General features: G+C 36.7%; 1 long non-coding RNA gene across 1 annotated transcript; it reads left to right on the forward strand.

Moving 5' to 3' along the window:
* Positions 1-484: 484 nt before the first annotated feature.
* On the forward strand, positions 485-24,990 carry LOC107503695. Its single transcript, XR_001595274.2, has 4 exons — positions 485-612; positions 940-998; positions 15,236-15,288; positions 24,634-24,990. It is a non-coding gene; the product is annotated as an uncharacterized LOC107503695 (long non-coding RNA).
* The last annotated feature ends 1,415 nt before the right edge of the window (positions 24,991-26,405 follow it).

Genomic DNA, 26,405 nt, shown 5'->3' on the forward strand with positions numbered 1-26,405 from the left:
GATTGAGAGCAAAGAGATATCAGTTCCCTCTGGGTAGAACGGGGACAGCTTCCTGGAGGAGATGGCCTCTGAGTTTGTCCTGAAAGGACATACGGCGTTTGGATGTGAAGCGATTATGAGGAGGAATTTCAGGAGAAGGGAGCATATGAGCAAAGACACAAGAACAGAGACAGATGGGGTGTGTAGGAGGAGCACATTTAAATGGACAAGACAAAGGGTGCTTTAAGGGGAGATGGGAAGTCAAATCGAACAGATGAGTGGAGGTCAGGCTAACAGGTTTTGAATGCCAGGGAAATAAGCTGGTACCTGCTCTAGACGTCTTTGAAAATGTTTTAACACCAGAATGATAAGAACTAGACTTGAGGAGGTATGATTTATCGGTGCCGGTGCCGTGTGGGAGATCAGGGCTTGGCAACTCCAGTCAGCTCTTCAGATCCCACCCACTGCCTGTTTATGTATGCATGGTGTGAGAGCTAAAGGTTTTTACATTTTTAAGGAGTCGAATAAAAAAGCAAAAGAAGAATTGCACTTCGTGACATTTGAAAATTTAATTATTGGTGCCGATAAATGAAGTTTTGAAACTGGCAATAAAGAGTTTCCAGAGGAAAAAAGGTAAGTCCAAATTCCTTAGGCTTGTTTTCAAGGGCCTCCTTTTGTAAGCCAGCTACCAAATCTTATCACTTCCTCCTTTCCCACTTTAACCCTCTAAGAAGTCCTATCCCATGCTAGTCCTAAAACATGGATTCTGCTCATTAGAAGGGTCATTTCCCTCTCTATCCACCTAGCCACCTTCCAACACCTCGTCCATGTTCTGCTCACATCTCATTCTCAATGCGAAGACTTGCCATTACCTTCAGCCCACACATCTTGTTTTCTCTCTTCTCTAAGACTGAGGATGTGTTTCACTCGGCACTATAACCACTGGTCTTTTTCCTATAGGTCCTCACATTCTTATTTAACTGCCTTGAATGTCTACGCCTTGTCTCCCCACCTGGAATGTAAGTATCTGGAAGACTGAGAACTTAAGGCTCCAGGCATATCAAACTTCTTTGGTTTCTTCACTCTTCCTTTTGCATGTTGTATCTCCTCGTTCTGAGACACTCTTCAACGTTCCCCTTTTTGGCTAACTCACCTATCAGATTTCTGCTTGAACATCTTTTCCTTTATTAAGCTTTCATTTACTAGAAAAGAGTGCCTACTCTAATCCCTCATACAAAACACTCATCACACCTCACTCTAACTCTCCCTACTTGCCACTAAGCTCTGTGAGAGTAAACCTGTCTTCATCTCTCTATTCCCAGCACCTAGCTCAGCACCTGGCCATAATAAATACCCGATAAATATTGTTGTCTTGAGGAGTCACCCATTGATTCCTTTTCTCTCTCATGCGTATAATGTATTACCTACATGTGAGGTATTAAATATATTCCTATTTAAAGAAGGAAAAGACAACAAGAATTTCTGGAGGCTCCATTTGTAAGCCCAGAGATTAGTAAAAAGGTAACAAAATAATGAGACAGTGTCCTGCAGAATGATTGGACATGGTATCCAAAACCTTCCACCACCTGACCCCTTGCCCTCTCCTTTCTTCCCCAAATAAGCCATTGAGACCTAGTGTGTATGAGGCATGGAAAAAACAGTGATAAACAAAATGAAGTCCTTCTCCTCAGTGACTTAACTTATGACCTAGTGGGGGAGATAGAATATTGACAAAGGATGGATAGCAATGAGTACTATAAAGAAATAGCAAAATAGAAGACGTGTATAGTAATTGGCTATGGGGTGACTTCCAGATGAGGAGATGTTTGATCAGAGACCTAAGGCAAGTGACAGATGGAGCCGTATGCATCTCTGACAGGAAAGTGATATTAACAGAGGGAACTGCAAATGTAAATCCTGAGGCACAGATGGATTTAGCATGATTGAGGAAGAGAAAGGAGATGATGATCCAGAGCAGAATTAGCCAAGGCAAAGAGTGGTAAGAAATAAGGAGAGAGGGTTTAGGGGGCAGGAAACGGTGCTTCTTGAACCAGAGTAAGGCCCCAGGATTTTATTCTGAGTGTAATGGGAAAATTTTGAGCACCCAAGTAACATAATCTATCTTTTCTTTCAGCATTGACTGAGTATCTGTTATATGCCAGTCACTGTGCAGGGCCTACTTCTTAGATCACACTTTGATTCCTCCTCCCTCCACCCCATGCTCCCTCCATGCTAGTGTGTTTGCACTCTCAAACAGGCCTCAGACTTTCCATGCTTTTGCCCGTGACCTACCTTGTTTCTTTACAGCTGTCAAGACTTAGCTAAAATAGGGCTCCTTTTGTGAAGCCAGGTTTTCTTTGGGCTCCCACAGCACTGCTTTCTGTCCTGCCACAATAGTTATGTGTCCATGAGTTCCATCAGTTCCTCCTACCAGACCATGTCAGCAGCACGTCTTATTTTTTTGTCTAAGGCCTGAAATGAGTCATTTCTTCTCTTTGCACTTATACAAACTGAATCCATTTTAGAGGCTATTTTAAGTCTAAAAGAATAACATGTGTGATATGCTAGGAGGTAAAACTGGCTCCATAACTGAGGAAAAAAAAAAAGATACTCTTTGAATCTAACAAAATGTCATAGTAATATCTTATTTATGGCACTTTTTTTTTGTCTTTCATCAAAAATTAATAAAAAGATTTAGTGAATTGCAGAGTTGGAATTGATCTTGTAGACTTTTAGTCTGCCTCTTTTCATCAGGCCAGTGAATTCTTGGGCAAATAGGCTAGGAAGTCACAGAGGCAAAAATGAATGAACAGCAAGAGTGGAGGAGAATGAGTGCTAGGAACTTACAATCACAGATGTGAAAAAGCCCTCTCCATGCTCACACCTTCAGAGCCTCCTTGCACATCAGTGATTGTAACTACACATGTCCTCTTTACATCTGGATCTGAGCAATTGGAGCAACTTTCAGAAGCTCCTATACTTACTTCCATACTTCCTCCACTGAGATAGGAAGAGAGGAAGGAATGGAAGACTATGTTAAAGGCAAGTTCTAAAGACTGCTCAGAATAGTTAATGTACTTCTAAGTGTTTCTCTTGCTGGCTTGGCTAAAATTCTGCATAAGGAACACAGGCAAATTCAACACCCCCTACCCCCAGTACTGTGAGACACATCCAAAACTGAGTGAACAAATGAATGATTGAATAACTAAGTAAAATAATATTAGATGTAAATAAAAATGATAATATAAAATTTAAAAAGCAAAGAATAATATTGCAGAGTTTTAATTTTTAAAATGATCTAGTTGGAAAAAATAAAGAGATAAAATACATTTAGCACTTAATAAGGAAAATGTTAAGCAAGATTTCAAATGGCAAAGCTACGTAAATAGTCATGCTTAAGGACTATTTCTTACACATAATTATTACTCAAGGTTTTCAAAGTTTATCTAAATTTTCCATTATAATTTTACTTTAAATATTTCCAGATTTTTTAAAAAGGGCTGAACTTGCCCTTTACCAATATGCCAACTTCTTTTTTTCTTTTGCTAAGTTCACCAGTAAACCACTGAGTTGAGATCAGATACATCTATACACACAACTTCTTAATGTGACAGTGGGTGAGTATTAAGCAGCTGTTGAGGATCCCTCATACAGACAGGTCAGTGGTGACATTCATCAGTTGTAGAATGTTTATGTTCTGGGGTTTGGACACTAGTAACACTGGAAGGGGTAGTGAGTTGAATAAAATCCTTAAAAATCATCATCTGTATTCATTTGTACATCTTCACAAATGTTAATAGAAGCAAGAGTATTTTCTCAAATCTCAGTACAAAAGTCTCTTTAGACACCACTAAAATTTCACATTTGGTTTATACTGATCCTAAAAATAGAAGTACTTTTTTTTGTAACCTACATACTTATTATTCCCTTATTCTTTAAAAAATTTTATATTAGCTCCAAACCAAGAAATTAGCGACCTCGAGTTAAAATGGAACGAGTGAGTTTCACTATCTCACAATTATTAGATTTAAAAATATGTATCCCTAGACACAAAATCTACTTGTTATAATTATGTATATTAATAGATTCTAAGAGCATTAAGAATTTTATGTGAAACTTATTAAAAACAGCTCATGTTTTCTTTGCCAGTGCAAGTCTGTGCTGCCAGTGAAACCAAAAGACCATGGGAAAGAAGTTTGAATACTTTGCTGATTGCTTTACTAATATTGTCTGGTATGCTTCAAGAAAAAGAAATTAACATGTCTTGTTCAACTACTGTGTGCCAAGCATTCATAAACATCTTACTCTACACACCGTATCTATCTATCTACCTACCTATCATCTCTCTCTCTCTCTCTCTCTCTCTCTCTCTCCCTCTCTCTCTCTCTCTCTTTCATCTATATTTATCATCCAGCTATGATTTAATCCTCACAACAACCGTAAGAAGCAGGATTTTCCCCAGTTAATCGAGGAAGAGACTGAAGTCCCAAGCTCAGAGCATACATAAGCATTGAAGCCAGGATCTGAACAATAGCTAATTAACATCATTCTACTTCAAGAAGTCAATATAAAAGGCCTCATATACTTTTCCTTCAAAATCTACTTTGTTCCTACCTGTCTCCAATATTCGGCTTGAACTGTTTAACTGAAAAATCTGAGGGCATTCCAACAGTGTTCAGATTATTTTTAAAGGAGAAAATAACTTGAATTTGTCAGTGAGTAACTTATATAAAGAACTTAATATTGCCTGGCAAAATTAGTGAGTGCTACCCATGAACTTCATCCCTGAATGTATTCCTTAGAAATGAGCAACATTTGCTTGATATTTTCTTAATAAATCTCTTTTGAATTGGCAGTGTGATAATATATCTATAGTCAATGGCTAAAAATTTTAATTATTAAAATAAATCTAGAACAACGGAAACCATAATATGCATAGGTTGAAACTTTTAAATAGGCACTTGAACTTGTTTTTCCAAATTTCTCCTGCTAAACCTTTTCAGCTCTCTCAAGCATTATCTCAGACCTTTCTTTGTTTTTGCTGAGTGGTGCCTCATCTCTGTTTCTAAAACCTTATTGCTTCTCTTTTTGTCACTGGTGTCTTTCTTCCCAGTGGCCACTTTTATTTCTCGCTATTCTTGGATTTATTCAGGTTCCCTCCACAGACTTAACTTCCCTTATCCTTGCCTACCAAATATTTTTTTGTATACTTGAGTATTTAGTCATCATTGCTATAATTGTTCTGAAAAAAGTTTTGATAAGTGAGCAAACAAATTATTTTATGATTCACTCCTCTCGTGACCCCTCATAAAAGAAAGAAAATTGTTGTATGGTAAAAATATAGAAGTAATTAAGCATTTTAAGTATTCAATAGTTGTTGAGATGGGTTTGGTCTGCTCAAATAATTGCTTTGATGCCAGGAGAAGGATTATACCTGTTAAGTGTAAGTTTTCATTGAAAGAAATATATGTTTATTAGAAAACTTCAGAGTTAAAACTCTTTTAATAGTTAAGTTGTACACTTAGTTCTAATTGCAGTCCTTATGCCATTAGTCTTTAACGTGGTCACAAGGTTATTTTTACACAGAGTAATACTCGATTTAATAAAAAGTCTAAATAGCACGCTTTTTAAAAAAGAATATGTTAGTACTTTTAAGTTCCTACCATAACTTGTCTATTAGTTTTACGGGAATCCTAAGGATCTGAATAAAGTAAAAATTCACTATTCTGATTTAAAAATTAGTTGCAGCTAATAATTTGGGCGTGAAATAATTCATCTAGGTTTAATTTGCTTTATCAAGAAGAAAGTTTTTAATTAACAGATAAATTTTATAGGTAAACGAAAAATGAGCCCCTTCTTTTGTATGCTGAAGAGCATTTTCACCTAGCACATAGAAATAAAGTGGCAAGGTAGTTAGCAATGACTTTTAGTATATTAATTGAAAAAGCCTTAACAAAAGAGGGGACTCTAAAATGTTTTCTGAGCTACTGCTATAATATTTATCACTTGGACCACTAGGTGGCACTAACAAGCTTTTTCCAAATAAGTACTCTAAATGATGTTAAGTTAAAGACACTCGGAATTCCATCCACCTATAAACAATATCCAATACCACCACTACCATCACGTCTACAAATTCGGCCCACCTGTTTAAGGAAGGCTGTATAAAGTTATGGCTGTTAGACAACAATAACTTTTTTACTTTAAATCTACCAGCTGCTTAAGAAGCTGTTTGCGTTTGCACTGTTGACAAAAATGTTGAGAAATCAGTCAAAATACAAGGCACCATGATTTAGTGAGAAAACAAAAACAAAACACTGAACTGAGGGTCAATAGTTCTGGTTCTATTTTCAGCTCCACCACCAACTATCCTGTATCTCAAGTAAGTCACTAAATCTCTGTGGTCATCAGACTCCTAGTCAGTAAAATGAAAGGCTGAGGCTGGGGCAGTTAGGTTACCTTAAATTAAAAAAATTATTTTTTTTCTCCTACAAAATCTCTCAAAATTTTAGTGTGGAAAACAAATAAAAGCAAGGTTGAGGGGTGAGGGGGGTGAGGTGGAACATTAGAAGGAGGAGGATGTGTGGGATGTACTTTCTGCTCTATTTCCCATCACTTTCCACAATGGGCAACCCATGGTTTCTGTGGTTCAGAAAATAATAATTTGGAAACCAGTGAAATAGAAAATTACTAAGGTACCTCTTTTGTTCCCAAAGTCTGATTCCAAGTATGTGGTTATGTGCAAATTCTTAAACGTTCTCCCTTTATTTGCCAATTCCAGAATGTACTGCAGATATTATTTCCTCTATTTTTCAAATAAGTAAACTGAGACTGAGTAATTTAATGTCTTTCTAGAAATCACCTGAACATAGGATCAGACTCTAAAACTTCTGGTCTTTATGTGTGTGTAATTAAACTTTTTATTTTTTGAAAAAGTTATAGATTCATATCCAGTTGGAAAAAAATAACACAGAAAAACCCCATGTACCATTTATCCAGTATCCCCCAGTGGCAGCATTATGTAAAGTTATAGTACCATATCACAACCAGAATATCGACATTAAGAAAGTACAGAACAATTACAACTCAACAAGAATACTGTTTTGCTATTATAGCTACACACTCTTCCCTCCTAGCCCTACTCCCTCCTTTGCACCCCACCCCCCAAAACCACTAATTTGTTCTCCATTTCTTTAATTTTTCATTCCAAAAATGTTACATAAATGGAATCACATGGTATGTGAACCTTTTAGGATATACAGTCTCATTCATCATAATTCTCTGTAGATTAATCCAGATCGTTTCATGTATTAAGCATTCATTGATATGGCTGTAGCATAGTTTTGTTTTGTTTTTTAATTTTACTTAGTTTCAAGTAAACGGTACATTGGTTAGACATCTATGTAGTTAGTAAAATGATCCCCCCAATTGCTCCCTCCCTCCCCGACCTTCCACCTAGCCCACATATTAATGCTAACTGCATTCCCTAAGCTGTACTCCCCATCCCCATGAGCATCCATCAGCTACTAATTTGTACTTTTTTAAACCTTCCCCCCATTCTCTAAGCCCCCGAAACCCCTCACCCCTTTTTCTATCATCAAATTGTCCACTATATTTATGAGTCTATTTTTGATTAGTTTGTTCTTTTTATTCCTTAGAATCCACATATAAGTGAAACCATATAGTGTTTATCTTTCTCTGTCTGACTTAAATACCTTCTAGGTCCATCAAAGTGATATCTTTTTCCATCTCCTTCCTTTTCATATGTAGGGGTCTTGTTTTCTTATCCTTTCAGTCACTCTATCTTTTCCATTTAAGGTACTTATTGGTAGGAATGTAGTTGATATGATTTTTCATTTCTGCTTTTGATACATATCTTTTCTTCTTAAAGAAGGCCCTCCAACTTTTCCTGTAATACTGGCTTGGTGGCGATAAATTCCTTTAGCTAATTTTTGTCTGGGAAGCTCTTTATCTGTCCTTCGACTCTAAATGATAGCTTTACCGGATACATTATTCTTGGTTGTAGATCCTGGGTCTTCATCCTGCTGAATATTTTGTGCCAAGTCTTTCTGTCCTGCATAATTTCTTTTGAGAAATCAGCTGCCAGTCTTATGGCTGTTCCCTTACAAGTACTTATTTGTTTTTCTCTTGCCGCTTTTAATATTTTTTCTTTGCATTTAAATTTTGGCATTTTAATTATGATGTGTCTTGGTGTGGGCCTGTTTAGATCCCTCCCTGATTTTTGGAATTCTCTGAACTTCCTGGGGTTTATGCCCATTTCCTTCACCAAATTAGGGAAGTTTTCCATCATTATTTCTTCAAACAGCTGTTCAACATCTTGATTTTCTTCTGTTATGCCAATCAGACAGATATTTGGAGCCTTAATAGTGTCCCATATACTCCTTAAATTATTTTAAATTACCTTGGCATCTTTTTTCTTGTCATTCTGATTGAGTGTCCAGATTCGCTTTCTTGTCCTCTAGATAGGGCATTTGATCCTTTTCTTTATTCACTTTGTTTATTCCTTTCTTTATTCTATTTAATATACTTCTCATCTCAGATAATGTGTTCTCCGTTCCAGAGTGGTTCCCTTTTATAATTTCCATTTCTGTTTTTATGTTTTTTATCTCTTTTTGAAGTTCTCACTGAATTTATCTACACTTCCCAAAAGTTCATCGAGCATCTTTATAACTAGTGTTTTGAACTCTGCATCTGTTAGATTACTTGACTCCATCACATCTGGATCTCTGTTCTGTTATCTCATATGGTTTCTGCTTCTTTGTCTTCCCATTTTGGCTGCCTTTCCGTGTCTGTTTCTATGGACTAAGCAAAGCTCTTAAGTCTCTTGGTCTTATTAGTGTGGATTTGTGAAATAGGTGTCCAGTGGCACAGTCCTGAGAGGGGGTCAGCTGCAGGCCAAACTGTGCCCCTCCGGAGCCACCTGTTAAGATTCAGCGAGCAATCCCCACATGCTGTGTTTATAGTTGCGTCAAAGGCCACACCAGAAACCAAGGCCAGCTGCCTCCTCCAGTGTGAGTCTCAGCAAGGAGCAACTGACTCGCCGAGGACACACCTGGATATGGCTAGGGTGGGGCTTCCAGTTGGGGTAGGCGGGGTTTCAGAAAATCTGGGTGGAGCGACCTCTGTTTTCCAATTTGATGATGTCATGGCTATGGCAGTGTTGTGTCCTCCTACTGGTAGTAGGGAGGGCTCAACAGGGAATAATGGATACCTCCAGCACTTCTGTACTGAGGGAGTCTCACCTCAGCCCTCACTCCAACAATGTCTCCTTGTAAGTCCCAGGTCCCCCCTGTGCAGCTGAATTGGCACTGGTGCTCAGAGCAAGCAGGTCTGTCACTGGGAAAATTTACTTGTGCACACAACCCTTTCAAGAGGCTTCTGCTGCTACCGCGGCCTCTGTCTCACTCAGCTGCTCCAGACCAGGCAGCCTCACATCCTCGCCCCATCTTAACCTTCTGCCATTGCAAGATGCTTTCTTGGATCTCTCCCTAGTTGTATGGCTTGTTCATCCCAGATGATTTTTCCTTGCTACTGCTCCTTGTTTCCGTCACAACTTTGATTTGGTCGCCAGAGGGATGAACAGAGCCTCTATCATCTACGCCATTCCCACCCCGCCATCCTCCACCCCCATACCAGAGATTTTTAACCATTCACCTATTGGAGAACATCTGGGTTGTTTTCAGTTTGTGGCTCTTACAAGTAAAGCTGCTATAAGTATTCGTGTACAGCCTTTGTGTGAACATAAGTTTTCATTTCTCTGGAATAAAGGCTCAGGAGTGCTATCATTGAGTCATTATGTAGTTGTATATTTAGTTTTTAAAGAAACTGCTAAACTACTTTCCAGATCAGATAGACTGTTATACATTCCTACCAGCAATGTAGGAGTAATACTGTGTCTCGTCATCTTCACCAGTATTTGATATTTTCACTGCTTTTTAAAAATAATTTTAGCCCTTCTGATAGGTGCATGGTGATATATAATTGTGGTTTTAATTTGCATTTCCCTCAAGGCTAATGACATTAAACATATTTTCATGTGCTTATTTATATGTTCTTTTAAGTGAAATGTCTCTTCATGTCTTTTGTTCATTTTCTAATTGAGTTCTGAGAGTTCTTTATGTATTTAAACACTAGTCTTTATCGTTTCATCCTCTTAACAAGATATTTCACAAAGTGTAAGTTTTTAATTTTGATGAAGTCCAATTTATTAATTTTTCTTTTTATGTATCATGCTTTTGGTGTCAAGTCTAAGAATTCTTTGTCTGTAGATTTCAAAGATTTTCTACTGTTTTTTTCTAAAAGTTTTATAATTTCTTAATTTACATTTACATATGTGATCTATTTTGAGTTTTAATTAATGTTCAGTTGTGCCAGCACCATTTTTTAAAAAGGCAGTCTTTCTTCCACTGAATTGCATTTGTAATTTTGTCAAAAATCAGATAGGCATATTTATGTGAGTCTATTTCTGGGCTCTTTATTCTATCCCATTGATTAATGTCTCTGTCTTTTCACTGATAACACACTGTCTTGATTAATGAAGTATATAAAAAATTTTTGAAATTGGATAGATTGATTCCTTGCACTTCATTCATCTTTTCCAAAATTGTTTTAACTATTCTACTTCCTTTGCCTTTCCTCATAAATTTTAGAATAATCTTGTTTATACCTACAAATATCTTGCTGAGATTTTGATAGGAATTGCATTAAATTTATATGTCAAATCAGGGAAATTTTACATCTTTACTATGTTGAGTCTTCCAAGCAATGAACATGGTAGGTCTCTCCATTTATTTAGACTTATTTTTATTTTACCAGTGTTTTGTAATTTTCAGTATAGAAGTCCTGTAAACTTACACCTAAGTATTTTAATTTTTTGAGTGATTATAAATGGTATTGTGTTTTTAATATGTTGGTATCCATGGTAATTGCTATTATATAGAAACATAATTAATTTTCATATGCTCATTTTGTATCCTGTGGTCTTGATAAACTCACTTATTAGTTATAGAAGTTGTTTTGTAGATTCCTTGGGATTTGCTATGTAGACTATTGTCATCTGCAAATAGGGACAGTTTTTATTTATTTCTTCTAGACCTGTATGCCTTTTATTTCTTTTTCTTGCTTTATTTCACTGGCTAGAACTTTCAGCACAATGGTGAGTAAGAGTAGTGAGAGTAAACATCCTTTCTTTGTTCCAGATCTTAGAGGGAAAGCATTAGCATTCACATTAAGTGTAATGTTATCTGTAGGTTTTTTGTAGATGCCCTTGATAAAATTAAGCAAGTTCTCCTCTATTTATATTTTTCTGAGCATTTTTATCATTAGTGTTGAATTTTGTAATTTGTTGAGGGTCTTTGCATCTATATTCATAAAGGATCTTGATTTGTGGTTTGTGTGTGTGTGTGTGTATGTGTGAGAGTGAGTGAGTGTGTGTGCTCATGCGCATGTGCTACTTTTTTCTGGTTTGGGCATCAGAATAGTAGCCTCATAAAATAAATTAAAAATCAGCCCTATTTTCAGGAAGAGATAAAAACTTATGTGTAATTGGTGTTAGTTCTTCTAGTAGTTGGTAGCTATTTTTCGTTTGTTTGTTTTTCCCATTCGGTTTGAGATTTTCCTGGTTCTTGGTATGGTGAATTTCAGTTGAAGTGGGAGATAGTTTAGGTATTATTTTACGATGTGCTGAATCTTATTTAATCCTTCTATTTTAGCTCAGTTCCACTCTAGCAGGGGAAGAATTGGTAATGAGAATGCTGCCTTATTACTTCCAGATGGGATAGATATCCAATACTCAGCCTCTTCTGACAGCTCAGGTAGGGATGTGGGTTCTAGTTTCTCACTGGACCTCCACTGATATCTCCTTGGCTGGCAGACAGGAGTGCCTCATTACTGCTCTCCATGTGACTTCTGCTGACACCAAGGTGGGGTGGGGAGAATGGCCTTATTACCATTATCTCTGGGCAGTGGTTAAAGTCCTGTCCTTCCACTAGGCATGTCCTGACACAACTACAATGGGGAGTAGGAAGGAATCTGCATGACTGACAGATGGGAGTGGAAGTCCAGGCTTTTTACATGGTTTATACTGTGGAGTATAGGGGTGGGGTGCTCACCTCTGCCTAATAGGGGTAAAAATTTCAGTTTCCCTAGCCTTCTGACACCACACTGTTGGGGCAATTGGAGTGCTTCGTTTCATCCTGGAGAGGTTGGAGATATACGTTTCCCATTTGACCTTCCTGACGTAGGCAGGGGTGGGGAGAGTTTTTGTCTGTGGTGTTTGGCTGGAGCAGAGTAGTTATTGTCTCAAAGTTTTCTGTCTTGCTAAGCTGCCACTTTCCTGGTCCTTTGGCTAGATAGAACAGGGTTTTTGTTTTTGGTTTTGTTTTTGTGTGCACCCATTGGTGTTTCTAGGTTGTAAGCTTCTCCAGCACCCACTCCAGGATTTATGAGGCAAAAAGAAAACCCAGAGAATTTGTCATTCTATGGTAATCCCAAGGTACCCCCACCTGGTCTGCCATTTTCTAACCACCATTCAGAATCTATTTGTTTTGTAGATAGTGTGCAGAGTTTGAAGTTGTATTTAATGGGAGAAGTAGTGAAAAGTATATTTACTCCCTCTTCCAAGAAGTAGAATTCTCATTTATGATATTTTTATCTCATGCTTTGAGGCAATAATCTCTACCCTACCATAGAAAAAAATAATTAAATGTCAAATGCAGAAGAGATTGGAATAGCTTAAGAACATTTCATGAACCAAGAAGGACTTGAATTCCCATCCTAATAAGTTAAGGCCATCATATAAGTCCTATAATTCTTCAAACATTATCTAATAAAGAGCTCAAAAATAATTATAGTATCTTTCGCTTTTGCCATATGCCAGACATTGTGTTGGGTGTCTTATGTCGATTAATGCTCTTAACAACCAGCTGCAGTAAGCATTATTACAACTGTCTACTCTACAGTTGAGGAAAGTGAGCCTTGAAGTAAATAAGGCAGGTCTTGCATTTGAACTGAATCTATTTGAAACCAAATACCAATTAAAAGTGAGGGGTGGGGTTACCAAACAAGAAATGAACATAAATATTAATAAAGAGGTGAAGGTTTTACTCCTGACTATATCACTTGCCTTTATGTTCCTCAGTTTCTATGTGGGAAGATGATGTAGAGAAACAGCATTGTTCTGTAATTGAATGTGATGTGAGATGTGCCAGCATTATGAATCACAAGACAATGAAATATTTTACATGGCTTCAAAGCTCTTGAGCCTCAGGGAAAAATACATTCCTGGTCAATGAAGTGTTATGAGGTTGTGTATTGACTCTACCTTTTTAAGTTATATAAAAGCACTTTTCCTATAACCATTAATGTTGTCCTTTCTATTAATCAAATGCATCGCAATGATATGATCTTTCAATTCATTATTCTTCTCTTTGAACATAAGGATCCCTAGGACTATCTTTCTAAACAAACACCTCTCATAATTATTTAAAGACTCAATCTGAGCTGATTTTTTCTTGTTCATATTCTATCTGCTTATTCTATCTCCCAAACTTTCTGAGTCAATTTCAACAAATGTTCTAGGTCTTTCTTCCCTTTTAAATTAGATCACTAAAAAGAACATTCTAGTTGGGAGATATTTTCTTTGAGTTGAAGCCTGTGAGTCACAGCACCACTGTGTCAGAGCTATGTAGAGATTTAAGAAAGGGAAATGGAGAATGAACTGTCTCTTCAGATGTATGGCACCTTCTTTCTTAGACTTCTCTTAATCATTTTGTTGTCTTCCCTTCATTGTCCAGATCAATAAAACATGCCTTTGTTTATTGAAAGTTCAAGTAGTGTTTTTGTTTCTTTCTTTTTTAAAAATATTTTTGTTACATAGAACTTTACAACTATGATTTTATGCTACATTAAGTAATTTTTGATGTTTTTATATGGTACTTATTTTGAAATTACAGTGCCGTTCATCCATTTAAATTATATAAACTGAGAGCAGCTATGATTTTTTTAAAAATTCTAATTCACTTTTTAAAAAATTCACTTGGTAATGACTATTACAAAATATTCACAGATGTTAGTAAAATAAACATCTTATTCTCTTTTTTGAATTGGTTAATTTTAGGAAACTAAGAGGATATATTTGAACTACATTCAAGTCAATGTAGTTAATTATTATTAAGAGTAATAGCTACAACTTATTAAGCACTTAATGCCTTCTCTATTGAGGATTTTATATAAATAAGTTGATTTACTTTTCACAATAACCATATGAATTAGGTATAATCTTTTGCCTATTTTACGGATGAAAAAAATGATACTTATAAAAGGTAAATTCTCTCAAAGACAACTTAGATCTGTTTGACCCCAAAGACTGATCTCTGCTAATAAATCTATAAAAATAATCAGGAACTCCAAATTCTTATTTGCCCTCGTATAAAATGACTGCTAACTTTATAGTTTCCCATCTGATTGATGAAGACTAGTAAAAATAATATCATCCACCTAGCAGAAACTTGGTTTCTACTAAGGCGCAGTTTAAAGATTACTACAGTTTTATTCCATTTCATCTGCTCCAAAATCCAATAAGGTAAGTGTTATTATTTTTCCTTTTTACAGGTAAAGAAAGAGAGGCAAAAGAAATTAAGAGACTTGACCAAGATCACACAGTTAGTGGTATAAGCAGGATTCAATTAAAGAAAGTCTGACTTTGAAATTCATATCTTAACCAATATGCTGTACAGCCCCCGGCTGATTCTGATACCAAAGGGCTGTGTTCATTTTTGCTGAGTCCTTCAAAGCATTAACAAGTAATAGACATATTCTTTACTTTCAGAAATAATTTTTCTTCATTTTCTTTTCCTTTTGCTATTAGGTTAAACCACATGAAATTGGTAATAATTCAACCTTTTACAAAATGGCAATTTCACATAAACATGGGATCTTTCTTTATCTAACTCTTTTCCCTTCCATGGCTTCTTGAATACCGTTATATTTCTTACTGTTCAATCCTTTCACAACTCTGTAGACCATGTGACTAGAATACCACATAAGAATAAAAAATTGGGGTCTCACCTTCCCTGTAATACAGGCCTATAGGCGTCTTACTGGCTACCTTTTGAAACCCTGCTTTGTACATTTAATGTGATCTTTATGTTGTAATAACGTAGGTCAACAGGGATACCAGTCATGATTTTAGTGGTTTAGTGACTAATGAGCGTGCTTTCCCCTGTTATTTATCCAGGTTTGAAAGAAACAAGCCCAAGGCAAAAATGAAGTTGGAAAAAAATTTTCAAAGTAAGTTGCTCCTTTCAATATTTTTTAATCAACGTGTTTTAAGTACCCACAAGTTACTGGCATTCACTGAAGCACTGCGATGTAGAAAGATGTAAACTGGGAGTGGGTGGTGGGGGGGTGGTATTATCATCTGGACCTCAGAAGAATTTAAAGAATGTCTTATATACTTAACTATTAAGCTTTCTTTGCAATTTTCTGGTTTCTGAGATCTGTCCTTAAAGGAAAGTTATGCAGAAAAATCTGCCGGGGGCTATTGTTCTTTCATTTTATTGTTGACTAACTTTGCAAATTATCGATTATAGTTTTTTTGAAATGGTGGTTGACAGTTCACAAAATAAAGTTCTAATGATGAGCCATACAGATCCACCGATTGTAAATCCAGATTCCTTTTCCTGAATACAGAGGTGGCTGACAAAAGGCACTCCAAATTCTGTGGTCGACCAGGTTGCTTGGCTTCACGAACATTGGTTCAGGGAACACTGGAGGCACAAAGGGTCCATAGGTCAGGGTTTCATAATCCTCCAGGGTCTCATGCAACACTGGGGGCATAGTGGGGCAAGAGGGTCAAGGCCAAGCTTTTTCTTTGACCTTGACTCTCTCTTCAAAGTTGCAATGATGGATATTTTATAACTTTTAGATCTCATATTATTTATTAAGACTTGCTGTTTTTCAATTTCGCATCACTTACTTATTCATTTGGCAAACATTTGCTAAGGGCCTGATCGTGTGCCAGGGCCAATGCTACTTGTTGAAGACATAAACATGGATATAATATGGTTGTTGACCTTGAGGGGCTCACAATCCAGAAGTTACATTTAATATTTATTATAAAATATGATAAAGATTAAAGTAGGGACCTGAGAGTTAACTGCTGCAGGGGACTAGCACTTAGCTTCTTTGAGAGTGGGTACAGAGGGCACCAAAGGGAGTTTTCTGAGGAGGTGACATTTGAGCTGATTCATGAAGTGTTCTCAAGACAGAAAAGGGAGCAGGGGAAGCCACTACAGAAGGAGAAAATAACATTTTTATATGTTGGTTGGTTTATATGTACTTGAATCTACTTGAAGAGGCAGTAGAGACAAAATTCCGAAGTATGTTTAAATTACGCTAAGGAGATTAGACTTTACTCTGAAGCAAACTAGAAGGGGGAAAAAAGATTTTAATCTAATTGAATAGTGTAATCGTTAGGTTTATATTTTGAAATATTCCATTTTTATTGTGGAGAATGGCTTAGTGGTTAAAGGAAGTCATCCAAGAGAGAACAAGATAAGAGTTTTTCAAAATGGGAGATAGGGCAGGAATTTAAGATATTTGGGAAGGAGAAACTCTGGGGATGGTTATTGATAGAATGTGAGAGTTGAGAGAGGATAGCCTATATGACCTGCAGGTTTCTGACTAGATGGATGATGAAAACAAATCATATTTAATTAAATCTAAGAAGCACATTTTTTCACATTTAAACAATGTTGAAATTGAGACCCATCTTATATTTGATGGCGTATTTACTTAATTGTTTAAGTAGCTTTTATTTCTTTCTCAGTGATACAATAAATTATGGTGCATCACCATATGACGACACCTTAGATTTCTAATAAGATCAAGAATACAAGAGGGAGATCAGATTTGAACAGGAGGGCTAAGAGGAAAAAAGTCATCACCTATGAGAGATGAGGGGTATGGCGCTTTTAAGCATCATTCATTATTTTATTATTTAAAACAAAACCACATTTCATGCTTGATTATTCAAGGCAGATGAAATATTCAACTTTGGTATCTGGACTTTGGGGGATGAGGTCAGGCTGATGCTGTGCAGGTTCAACATCGCCTGGGAAGCTGGGTTTTTATGGAAGGCTGAAGCAATCCGCTATGTTTTTTCACTGACTTATCTTTTGTCAAATTGGGCATCCTGCATTGTTAGGTGTCAATTATCAACAAAAACTCTTAATATAAATGAATATCTCCATATTTTCAATCTTATAAGTACTTTAGCATCACAAAATATTTTAATTTATCTTCTGTTGTAAAAAAAAATAAATGAGCACAATCATATCAGTGGACACAAAAGTCAATATGGTCTGCCGTACCGCCCTAAACAGCCTTCACACTTCTATTCATGTCCTTCTACAGTATGTTTACCACATATCCACCAGCGTGGTCATTTAACAATGAAATTTCATGTCATTTCCCTGCTCAAAACTCTTTAGTGTTTCTCATCACTCTTAGAATAAAATCCAAACTTACCTCAGCCTATAAGGTCCTGTGCGATCCGATCTGACCTGGTCTTTCGCTCTTTTTCCTAATAATCCTCTATTCAGACCCATCTTCATACTGTCCCCTACAACACCACCAATTTTTTCCCACCTCAGGACCTGTGTTCTTGTTCTCTCTGCCTGGACTGTCTTTCCTTCAGATCTTCTTATAGTTTCTCTCTTCATTCAGGTCTCGTCAGATATCGCTGACCCAGGTAGATGATGCCTAAACACCTAACCGAAAACATCCAATGTCCTACACTGCTATTATCTTTTCCTTTAGTTGACATCATTTATCTGCATTGCCCTTACCACAACCTGAAATTATAGATTTAATTGTTCACAGCAATAAAATGTAAAATGCAAAAAGAAAGAAAGAAAGAAAGAAAGAAAGAAAGAAAGAAAGAAAGAAAGAAAGAAAGAAAGAAAGAAAGAAGGAAAGAAGGAAAGAAAGAGAGGACAATTTTATCCTGAAGGGGCCTGGCACTCAGTATGTGTAAAATTTTTTTAAAAAATTAATTAAATAAATGCTATAATCTTCAATATCTGAACTAAATGTCGCTGTACTAGGTAAGAATCTGTGCTGCTCTCAGCACTTACATGGTGGAGCACCTTCTCAACGAAGTAGTCAGATACCCTTGTGCATAGATCTCTGTGCTTTATATTTGGATTCTAAGACCCTTGCCTCAGCTGATTAAACCAGAGACTGGGTCACAAGAACTAAAGACAAATATCTTCAGGCTTACTTCTCGAAAATGTGGTCCACAGACCTATGAGTGTGTGAGAAATGCAGGATCTCAGATCTACTGAATCAGAATCTGCATTTTAACAAGATCTCTGGGTGATCGGTATGAGCACTAAAATTTGAGAAGCATTGATCAATAGCATTGTTTTTCAAATTGCAGACTTATGAAATCAGTTTAGTAAGTCACAACTGGCAAGTTTTAAATGAACAGAGTAGAACGGGATAGAATAGGATAGATTAAGAACAAAATATCAGAGCGTAAAACATGTAGATTGCTTAAGTTTTCTTTTAAGAAACTCTACATATATGTATGAATAAGATCACAATGTAAAATGTATTCATTACTGTGGACTGTTGTCAAAAAGCTTGATAGCTGCTCATTTATAGGATAACCAGGAACTCGAGGTGAGAATTAAACCACGGAGAAGAGTGATGCTATAGTGTGAAAATTGAATCAGTCAGACCTCCTAGAGTTTAGAGAATTAAACCAAAGGGTTTTTTTGATGAACATTTTACAGATGATTAAAATTTTCCTAGTTTTATCTTATTACATGTAGAGTAGTATATAAATTATTCAACTCTATACTTCTACTATTGCACCTTGAAAAAAATCAGAGTCTAAAACTCCTAAAAGTCAGCCATTTGGGGCTTTAGAAATGTCCTTACCTCAATATACAAGCTGTTAATCAGTAACAGATCTTGGGCACCTTAAAAGGAAAATTAAAAGTAAAGTAGCAGAAGATAGAGTAAAACTTCAACTATAATGACTGATGAAATCTCAGTACAAATCCAATGATTAGCAATCCATAAACATTTTTATAGTAATATGACATTTTGAAACTATTTACATTCATCATTCTTTTTTTAAGTTTGCAAATTTTATTTTTATTTTGTTGTTGACTTTTTTTACATTAAAAAAATTATTTATTTTAATTAGTTTCGAGCATGCAGTACATTGGTTAGACTTCTATATAGTTCATAAAACAACCCCCTCAATTGCTCCCTCTCTCCCTTGGCCTTCCACCTAGTCATCATATTAATTCTAACTGCATTCCCTATGCTGTGCTTCCCATCCCCATGACCATCTATCAACTACTAATTTGTTTCTTTAACCCTTCACTCCATCCCCCAAAACCCCTCCCCTCTGTCTATCACCAGATTGTCCACTATATTAGTGAGTCTGTTTTTGATCAGTTTGTTCTTTTTATTCTTTAGATTTCGCATATAAATGAAATCATATAGTGTTTATCTTTCTCTGTCTGACGTAAATACCTTCTAGGTCCATCCAAACAATATCTTTTGTTCCATCCTCTTCCTTTTACTCTGTGTGTGTCTTTTAATCTCAAGTGAGTCTCTTATAGGTAACATGTAGGAGTCTTGTTTTCCTTTCCACTCATCCACTGTACCTTTTAGTTGGAGCACTTAATTCCTTTCTATTTAAGGTACTTATTGATAGGAATGTAGTTGTTACGATTCTTTATTCCTGTTTTTGATACATGTCTTTTCTTCTTAAAGAAGTCTCTCCAATATTTTCTGTAATACTGGCTTGGTGGTCATTAATTCCTTTAGCTTATTTTTGTCTAGGAAGACCTTTATCTGTCCTTCAACTCTAAATGATAGCTTTGCTGGATAAAGTATCCTTGGTCGTAGGTCCTGGATCTCCATCACATTGAATATTTTGTGCCAAGTCCTTCTGTCCTGCGTAGTTTTTTTTTTGAGAAATCAGCTACCAGTTTATGGCTGTTCTCTTATAGGTAACTATCTGCTTTTCTCTTGCTGCTGTTTAATATTCTTTCTTTGTATTTAACCTTTGGGATTTTAAATTATGATATGACTTGGTAAAGGCCTCTTTGGATCTCTGTTTTTTTGGGATTCTCTGAGCTTCCTGGGGTTTTATGCTCTTTCCTTCACCAGGTTAGGAAAGTTTTCCATCATTATCTCTTCAAACAGCTGTCCTACATCTTGTTTTTCTTTAGGTACACCAATCAGATGAATATTTTGACCCTTAATAGTGTCCCATATACTCCTTAAATTATTTATGTAGTCTTGGCATCTTTTTCCTTGCCATTCTGATTGAGTGTCCTGATTAGCTTTCCTGTCCTCTAGGTAGGGCATTTGATCCTTTTTTTTATTCACTTTGTTTATTCCTTTCTTTATTCCATTTAATATACTTCTCATCTCCGATAATGTGTTCTCCATTTCAGAGTGGTTCCCTTTTATAATTTCCATTTCTGTTTTTATGTTTTTTGTCTCTTTTTGAAGTTCTCACTGAATTTATCTACACTTCCCAAAAGTTCATCGAGCATCTTTATAACCAGTGTTTTGAACTCTGCATCTGTTAGATTACTTGACTCCATCACATCTGGATCTCTGTTCTGTTATCTCGTATGGTTTCTGCTTCTTTGTCTTCCCATTTTGGCTGCCTTTCCGTGTCTGTTTCTATGGACTAAGCAAAGCTCTTAAGTCTCTTGGTCTTATTAGTGTGGATTTGTGAAATAGGTGTCCAGTGGCACAGTCCTGAGAGGGGGTCAGCTGCAGGCCAAACTGTGCCCCTCCGGAGCCACCTGTTAAGATTCAGCGAGCAATCCCCACATGCTGTGTTTATAGTTGCGTCAAAGGCCACACCAGAAACCAAGGCCAGCTGCCTCCTCCAGTGTGAGTCTCAGCAAGGAGCACCTGGCTCGCCGCGGACACACCTGGATGTGGCTAGGGTGGGGCTTCCAGTTGGGGTAGGCGGGGTTTCAGACAATCTGGGTGGAGTGACCTCTGTTTTCCAATTTGATAATGTCAGGGCTATGGCAGTGCTGTGTCCACCCACTGGGAGGCGTAAAGGCTTAACAGGGAACGAAGGATACTCCTGGCATTTCCCTACTAAGCAAGTCTCGCTAGGCCCTCACTCTGACAATGTCTCCCTGTAAGTCTCTGATGTCCCCTGTGCACAGCCAAATCGGCACTGGTGCTCAAAGCGAGCAGGTCCATTACCACGAAAATCTGCTCTTGGACGCAGCCCCTTTAAGAGGTGTCTGCCGCTGAGGCAGCCTCCATCCCACTCAGCTGATGGAGACGTGGCAGCCCCACATCCTTGCCCCATCCTACCTTCCACCATTGTAGGGTGCTTTCTTGGACTTCTCTCTAGTTGTATCGCTTGTTCATCTACATCCCAGGTGATTTTTCCTTGCTGCTGCTCCTTGTTTCTGTCACAACTTTGATTCGGTCGCCAGAGGGATGAATAGAGCCTCCATCATCTACACCATTTTTCTATGTCTCATTCTTTTTAAAAGCTGGTGCATATGTCAGAGCAACTAAAATCTTTCCTTTGTTCAACAGACATTGCAACAATATACAAACACCCAGGGTACACTAATTACCTAACACTCGCACCTTCGACAATTTTTTTAACATGTTATATTTCATGCATTGTGGAGAATAAAGATGAAAGCCTTTGCACAATCCCAGTGCAATTTTTCTAGACAGGAAAACTTGAGTATTGATAGATTAGACAAGCAGAGGCCACATTTTTTTATTTTCGAGAGAAAAAGAGTCTCTAAATTAAGGCCAAATTTTGACTAATTTGAGGCTGATGAGTTAGCTTACTACTAGGTTATTTGGACCTCACACTTCCTGTTCTTTTTGTTTGAAAGTTTCATTCTCTGGTACATCTCTTAAAGAATGAGCAATTTTAGAGGAAGGCATTGAAACTTCTATCAATTAAGTGTCCTTTTGGGGCATTTTGCCTCTGTATTGTAACTCTTGGGGAGATTAATTTCAGACAGACCTATATATATATAGTTGTTAGAACAGTGTTAGGATAAAGGGAAAAAATGAGAAAAAGAATGATTAGCAACTACACTGCCATCTTGGTCTCCCTCGTTTTTCCAAATATCCTTATGATAAATCCCCATCTCTAGAAAAAACCTATGCATAAATCTTTCGCTTTCAAAAAGTTTGATTTCTGGTGAACACCCCACTTATGAAGGGAGACTTCTGCTTCTAGTTATGATGAAGAAACTTGTATTTACAGTAGCATTTTCATTAATATCAGGAATAAGTTAAGGGTCTTCTTTATCAACACTATTATTTAGCCAAAATAATTAAATAACAAACAAAAATAAAAATTGGATCAAGTAAGCATAATTATCATTATTTGCTGATGTTATGATTGTGTACTCATAAAAAGCAAGAGAATCAAATGAAAAACTACTAGAAACAATAAGAGAATTTAAAATTCATATGCGGAAATTAAAGACTTCTATATAACCAGTTAGAAAGAAAAAACTGAGAAAAGTAAAATATATGGAATGTGTAAAAGATTTGCATGAAGAACTCTAAAACACTACTACTAAGGGATACAAAAAAAACCAGACAAGCCGAACAGCACCAAGCTATTCAGGAAGTTTCAGCATGACAAAGATGTCAATTCTCTCCAAATTAACTTATAGATTTGGTGTAATCCACTCCCAAAAAACCAAGATGATTTATTTTGGAACTAGACTAAAGTTCCAATGAAAAACAAGCAAATAAAAAGAGCCAGGGAAAGTCTTAAAAAATAGGAAAAATGAGATGTATTTTTCTATCAGATAGTGAAACATTTTATAAGGTAAAACATTTTTAAAATGTTACTGACACATGTATAGAACAGTGCTTGATACATATAGTACACATTTGTAGAATAAATCAACGGATTTGATAGAAAGTCCAAACTGGACGCAAATGCTTATTGGAATTTGGCATGTGAAAAAGTGGGATTTAAAAATCTTGGAGAAAAGAGAAATTATTCTATAAATGGTGTTAGGATAACTGGGTAATCGGTTGGAAAAAAAATTGGAACCATGCCTCACACATTACACTGACTGAATTCCAAATATGTAAAATCTTTAAATGTTTAAAAACAAACCGTAAAGGCGTTAGGAGAAAACATAAAGAATTTTTAAAAAACAATTTCTGAAGCCACATGAAAGATGGTTTAATTGGACTATATAATAATAAAATTTTTCTGCATCACAAAAGCCATTCATTATTAACATAGTCAAAAGAGAACTGACAAATTGGGTAAAATATTTGCTACCCACATCCCAAAGAGGATGTAAATTCTTTGCTAAGTAAATTCTTTACTAAGAAGAATTTCTACAAATCAGAAATGAAACAAACAATCCCCTCAACACACACATAATAGAAAAATTGGCAAAGGAAGAATTTACAAGAAATAAAAATTGCCTTTAAACACGTGAGGAGACACTCAACTTCAATCATAAAAAGTGAAATGCAAATTAGACTTTTAATAAGATTTCATGGTTTACTCATCAGATAGGTAAACATCACGAATTTTGACAACACACTGTTGAGAAAAAGGTGGCCTTCATTCATTGCTGAAACGACTGCAAATTGGTACTCTTCACAGAATAACTTGGCAATATCTATTGAAACAGGATAAACCCTTTGAAATGGCAGTGTCACTAGCAATTTAACCTATAGATATACTCTTAGGTGTATCAAATGACACATGGGCAAAAATTGCATCACTGTAACAGCAATATATCAGAAACAATGTAAATGTCCATCTGTCGGGGATTAATTAAACAAATTATGGCATATTCACCAGACAGAATGCTACTGGATCAGTAAATAACAAGGCCTTAATCGACTCTCTCCCTCTCTCTCTCTCTCTCTCTCTCTCTCTCTCTCTCTCTCTCTCTCTCTCTCTCTCTCTCTCTCTTTCTTTAGATCCCTGAAGCCACTCGCCAACTTTTACCCTCCCAGCATTCCACTTTATTTTTCTCCATATGTCTTATGACCATCTGACATACTATATATATTTCATTGCTTATTTCACTTTTGTCTGTATTTCCTGTATCCCTTCAACTAGAATATAAGTTCTATGAAGGCAGAGATTTTCTTTATTTTGTTCATTGCTATGTCTTCACCACCTAAGAGTGCTGGGTACGTGGTGGACACTAAATACATACTTGTTAAATAAATGAATGAGAAAATAAATATGGAAAGACCTCCAAAATCGTTTTATAAGTGAAGAAAGCAAGGTGCAATAGTATTCTATTCTTTGTGTAAAAAGTTACATGCTTACATACATATACATACATGCATACACATGCATTCATAGACGCACATGTGTGCGTGCATATATTTGCTTGCCTATCCAGAGATTTTTCTGTAAGAATATGCAGGAAGCTGGTGTCACTGGTTGTTCTTGGGAGCAGTAATGCAGGACCGTGCAGCTAGCTGTCACAGGTAGAAGGGAAACTTGATTTTTTACTTGCCCTCATAGCTTTTAAATATCTTTCTGTAAACGTGCATTGTGTAATCAAAAACTAATTTTTTAAAATCATTGATTTAAAGAATGACCAGAGGAAAACAGAAGCTTCTGAAAAAGACAGAGACTAGCCAGAGGCACAAGAGGCAAACACCAAGAGTCTGGTATTCCACAGGTAAGAGGGAAGAGGCTTCAAGGAGGTGGGAAAGGTCTGCTTCTTTGGCCCTGAAGAGCTCAGTAGCCTCAACCCCATGTCTGTATCCCTATCAATTTATCTTTGTCTCTACTCCTAGCACTAGGGGAATCATCTTCTCCATTTGCTGTAGGCACCTTTACATTTCTGCACTTTCGCATAAGTGGTTCCATCTACTAGAATGCACTTTTCTCTCTTGTCTACTTAAAAAATCTCCTATTTCTCTTGGTAAAGCCATCTCTTTCCTCAGTCTGTGCTTCTACAGCAATTTGTTCTTATGTCTATTTAGAACTAAATATCATCATTTTGGTCACATCTTTTTACATTGATATTCTTTTATGGTATCTGTTTTTGCTTACATATGTGCTTACACACCTGAAAGCTTCTTGAGGGCAAGAGCCGTCATTTATTTACCTTTGTGCTCCATTGCTTAGACAGTAACTGGCATGGAACGAGCCTGACACACAGTAGGTGCACACTGCAAATGTTCACTGAGTGAATATCATAATCTCTTTCATGTAGTTTTTATATTGATTTTAAAATTGGGAGCAATTTCTATTGGAAGATCAGGAACTAGAATTCTATTGACCGACCTTAGAAAATGTCAGTCATTAGTACACTGAAATTATAGCAGAATGTCCACCAAAAAAAATTGCCCTGAGAGAATTAAACTTTAAAAAAATTCAATAAATAGGTTTTGCAGATACACAAATTCACCTGAAAGAGGTTTGCCCAACAAAACATGACCATAACCAGATTAAAATCATTGGCATACACTAAGAAAGAATGTGTCCATCAGTAGCAGAATTAGCAACCTCTTCAGCAAACAAGAGTCAGAATGCGAAGGTCCTGGGGAGAGCCATTCAGCTCTGTCTAGTTAGTCAGGACTCCTTATTTGTAGAGATGACTGTCTCAGGCTCTCTTAGCAGAGCAGAGGCCAATAAACACTGGATTCCTCTAATTAACCCCTCTTCCTTTTCCATATTTACCAAGTAAACTTCCAGTTATGCTTTCGCTTCCAGTAGGTCTGCCTTCTTGGAGAACACATGCTGCTCATGACTTTAACTTTCTGGTGTTTTTGGCCTTCCTATTTTTCATTATAAATCAATGAGTTTTTTGGCTCTTAGACATCAGACAAGTGGGCTACATTAATGTGACTGTGTCCCTGAGACATTAATATGCTCTTCAATTGCAAATAAAATCAGAGTTCTGAATCTGCAAAGCTGAGGATCAAAGGCTGGCTATGGTACAAATACCAAGGAACATTTCCCCACCCTGAACTGCCCCACGTCCTAAGTAAAGCCTTGGGGGACAGTTTACTTCCAGGGCAACCCTAGGACAGCCATCGTGCCTGTGTGCCATCTGACAAACATTCATGCATAGAGCACCTGCTATATGCTGGACACTATGATGCAAAGACAGAGAGGGAAGGGGGTCCTCAGAGATCCCAAGTTACGTGGCTTTTCTAGTCTAATTGTTCAAAGAATCACTGATTATGAAGCCTTAAAATTTTGATGAAATCAAAACAAATCTTTCACAGAAAAACACAGAAACTGAGCTGTTTGCTGTCCATTTATTTTTTTGCATTGAAAATTAATTTCTTTGACATAACTATGGAATCAGACTGATACCTGCTGAAATATTTGCCTTTAACATGTACCAGCT

This window comes from Rousettus aegyptiacus, unplaced genomic scaffold (genome assembly GCF_014176215.1).
Source record: "Rousettus aegyptiacus isolate mRouAeg1 unplaced genomic scaffold, mRouAeg1.p scaffold_m13_p_2, whole genome shotgun sequence".
NCBI lineage: Eukaryota > Metazoa > Chordata > Mammalia > Chiroptera > Pteropodidae > Rousettus > Rousettus aegyptiacus.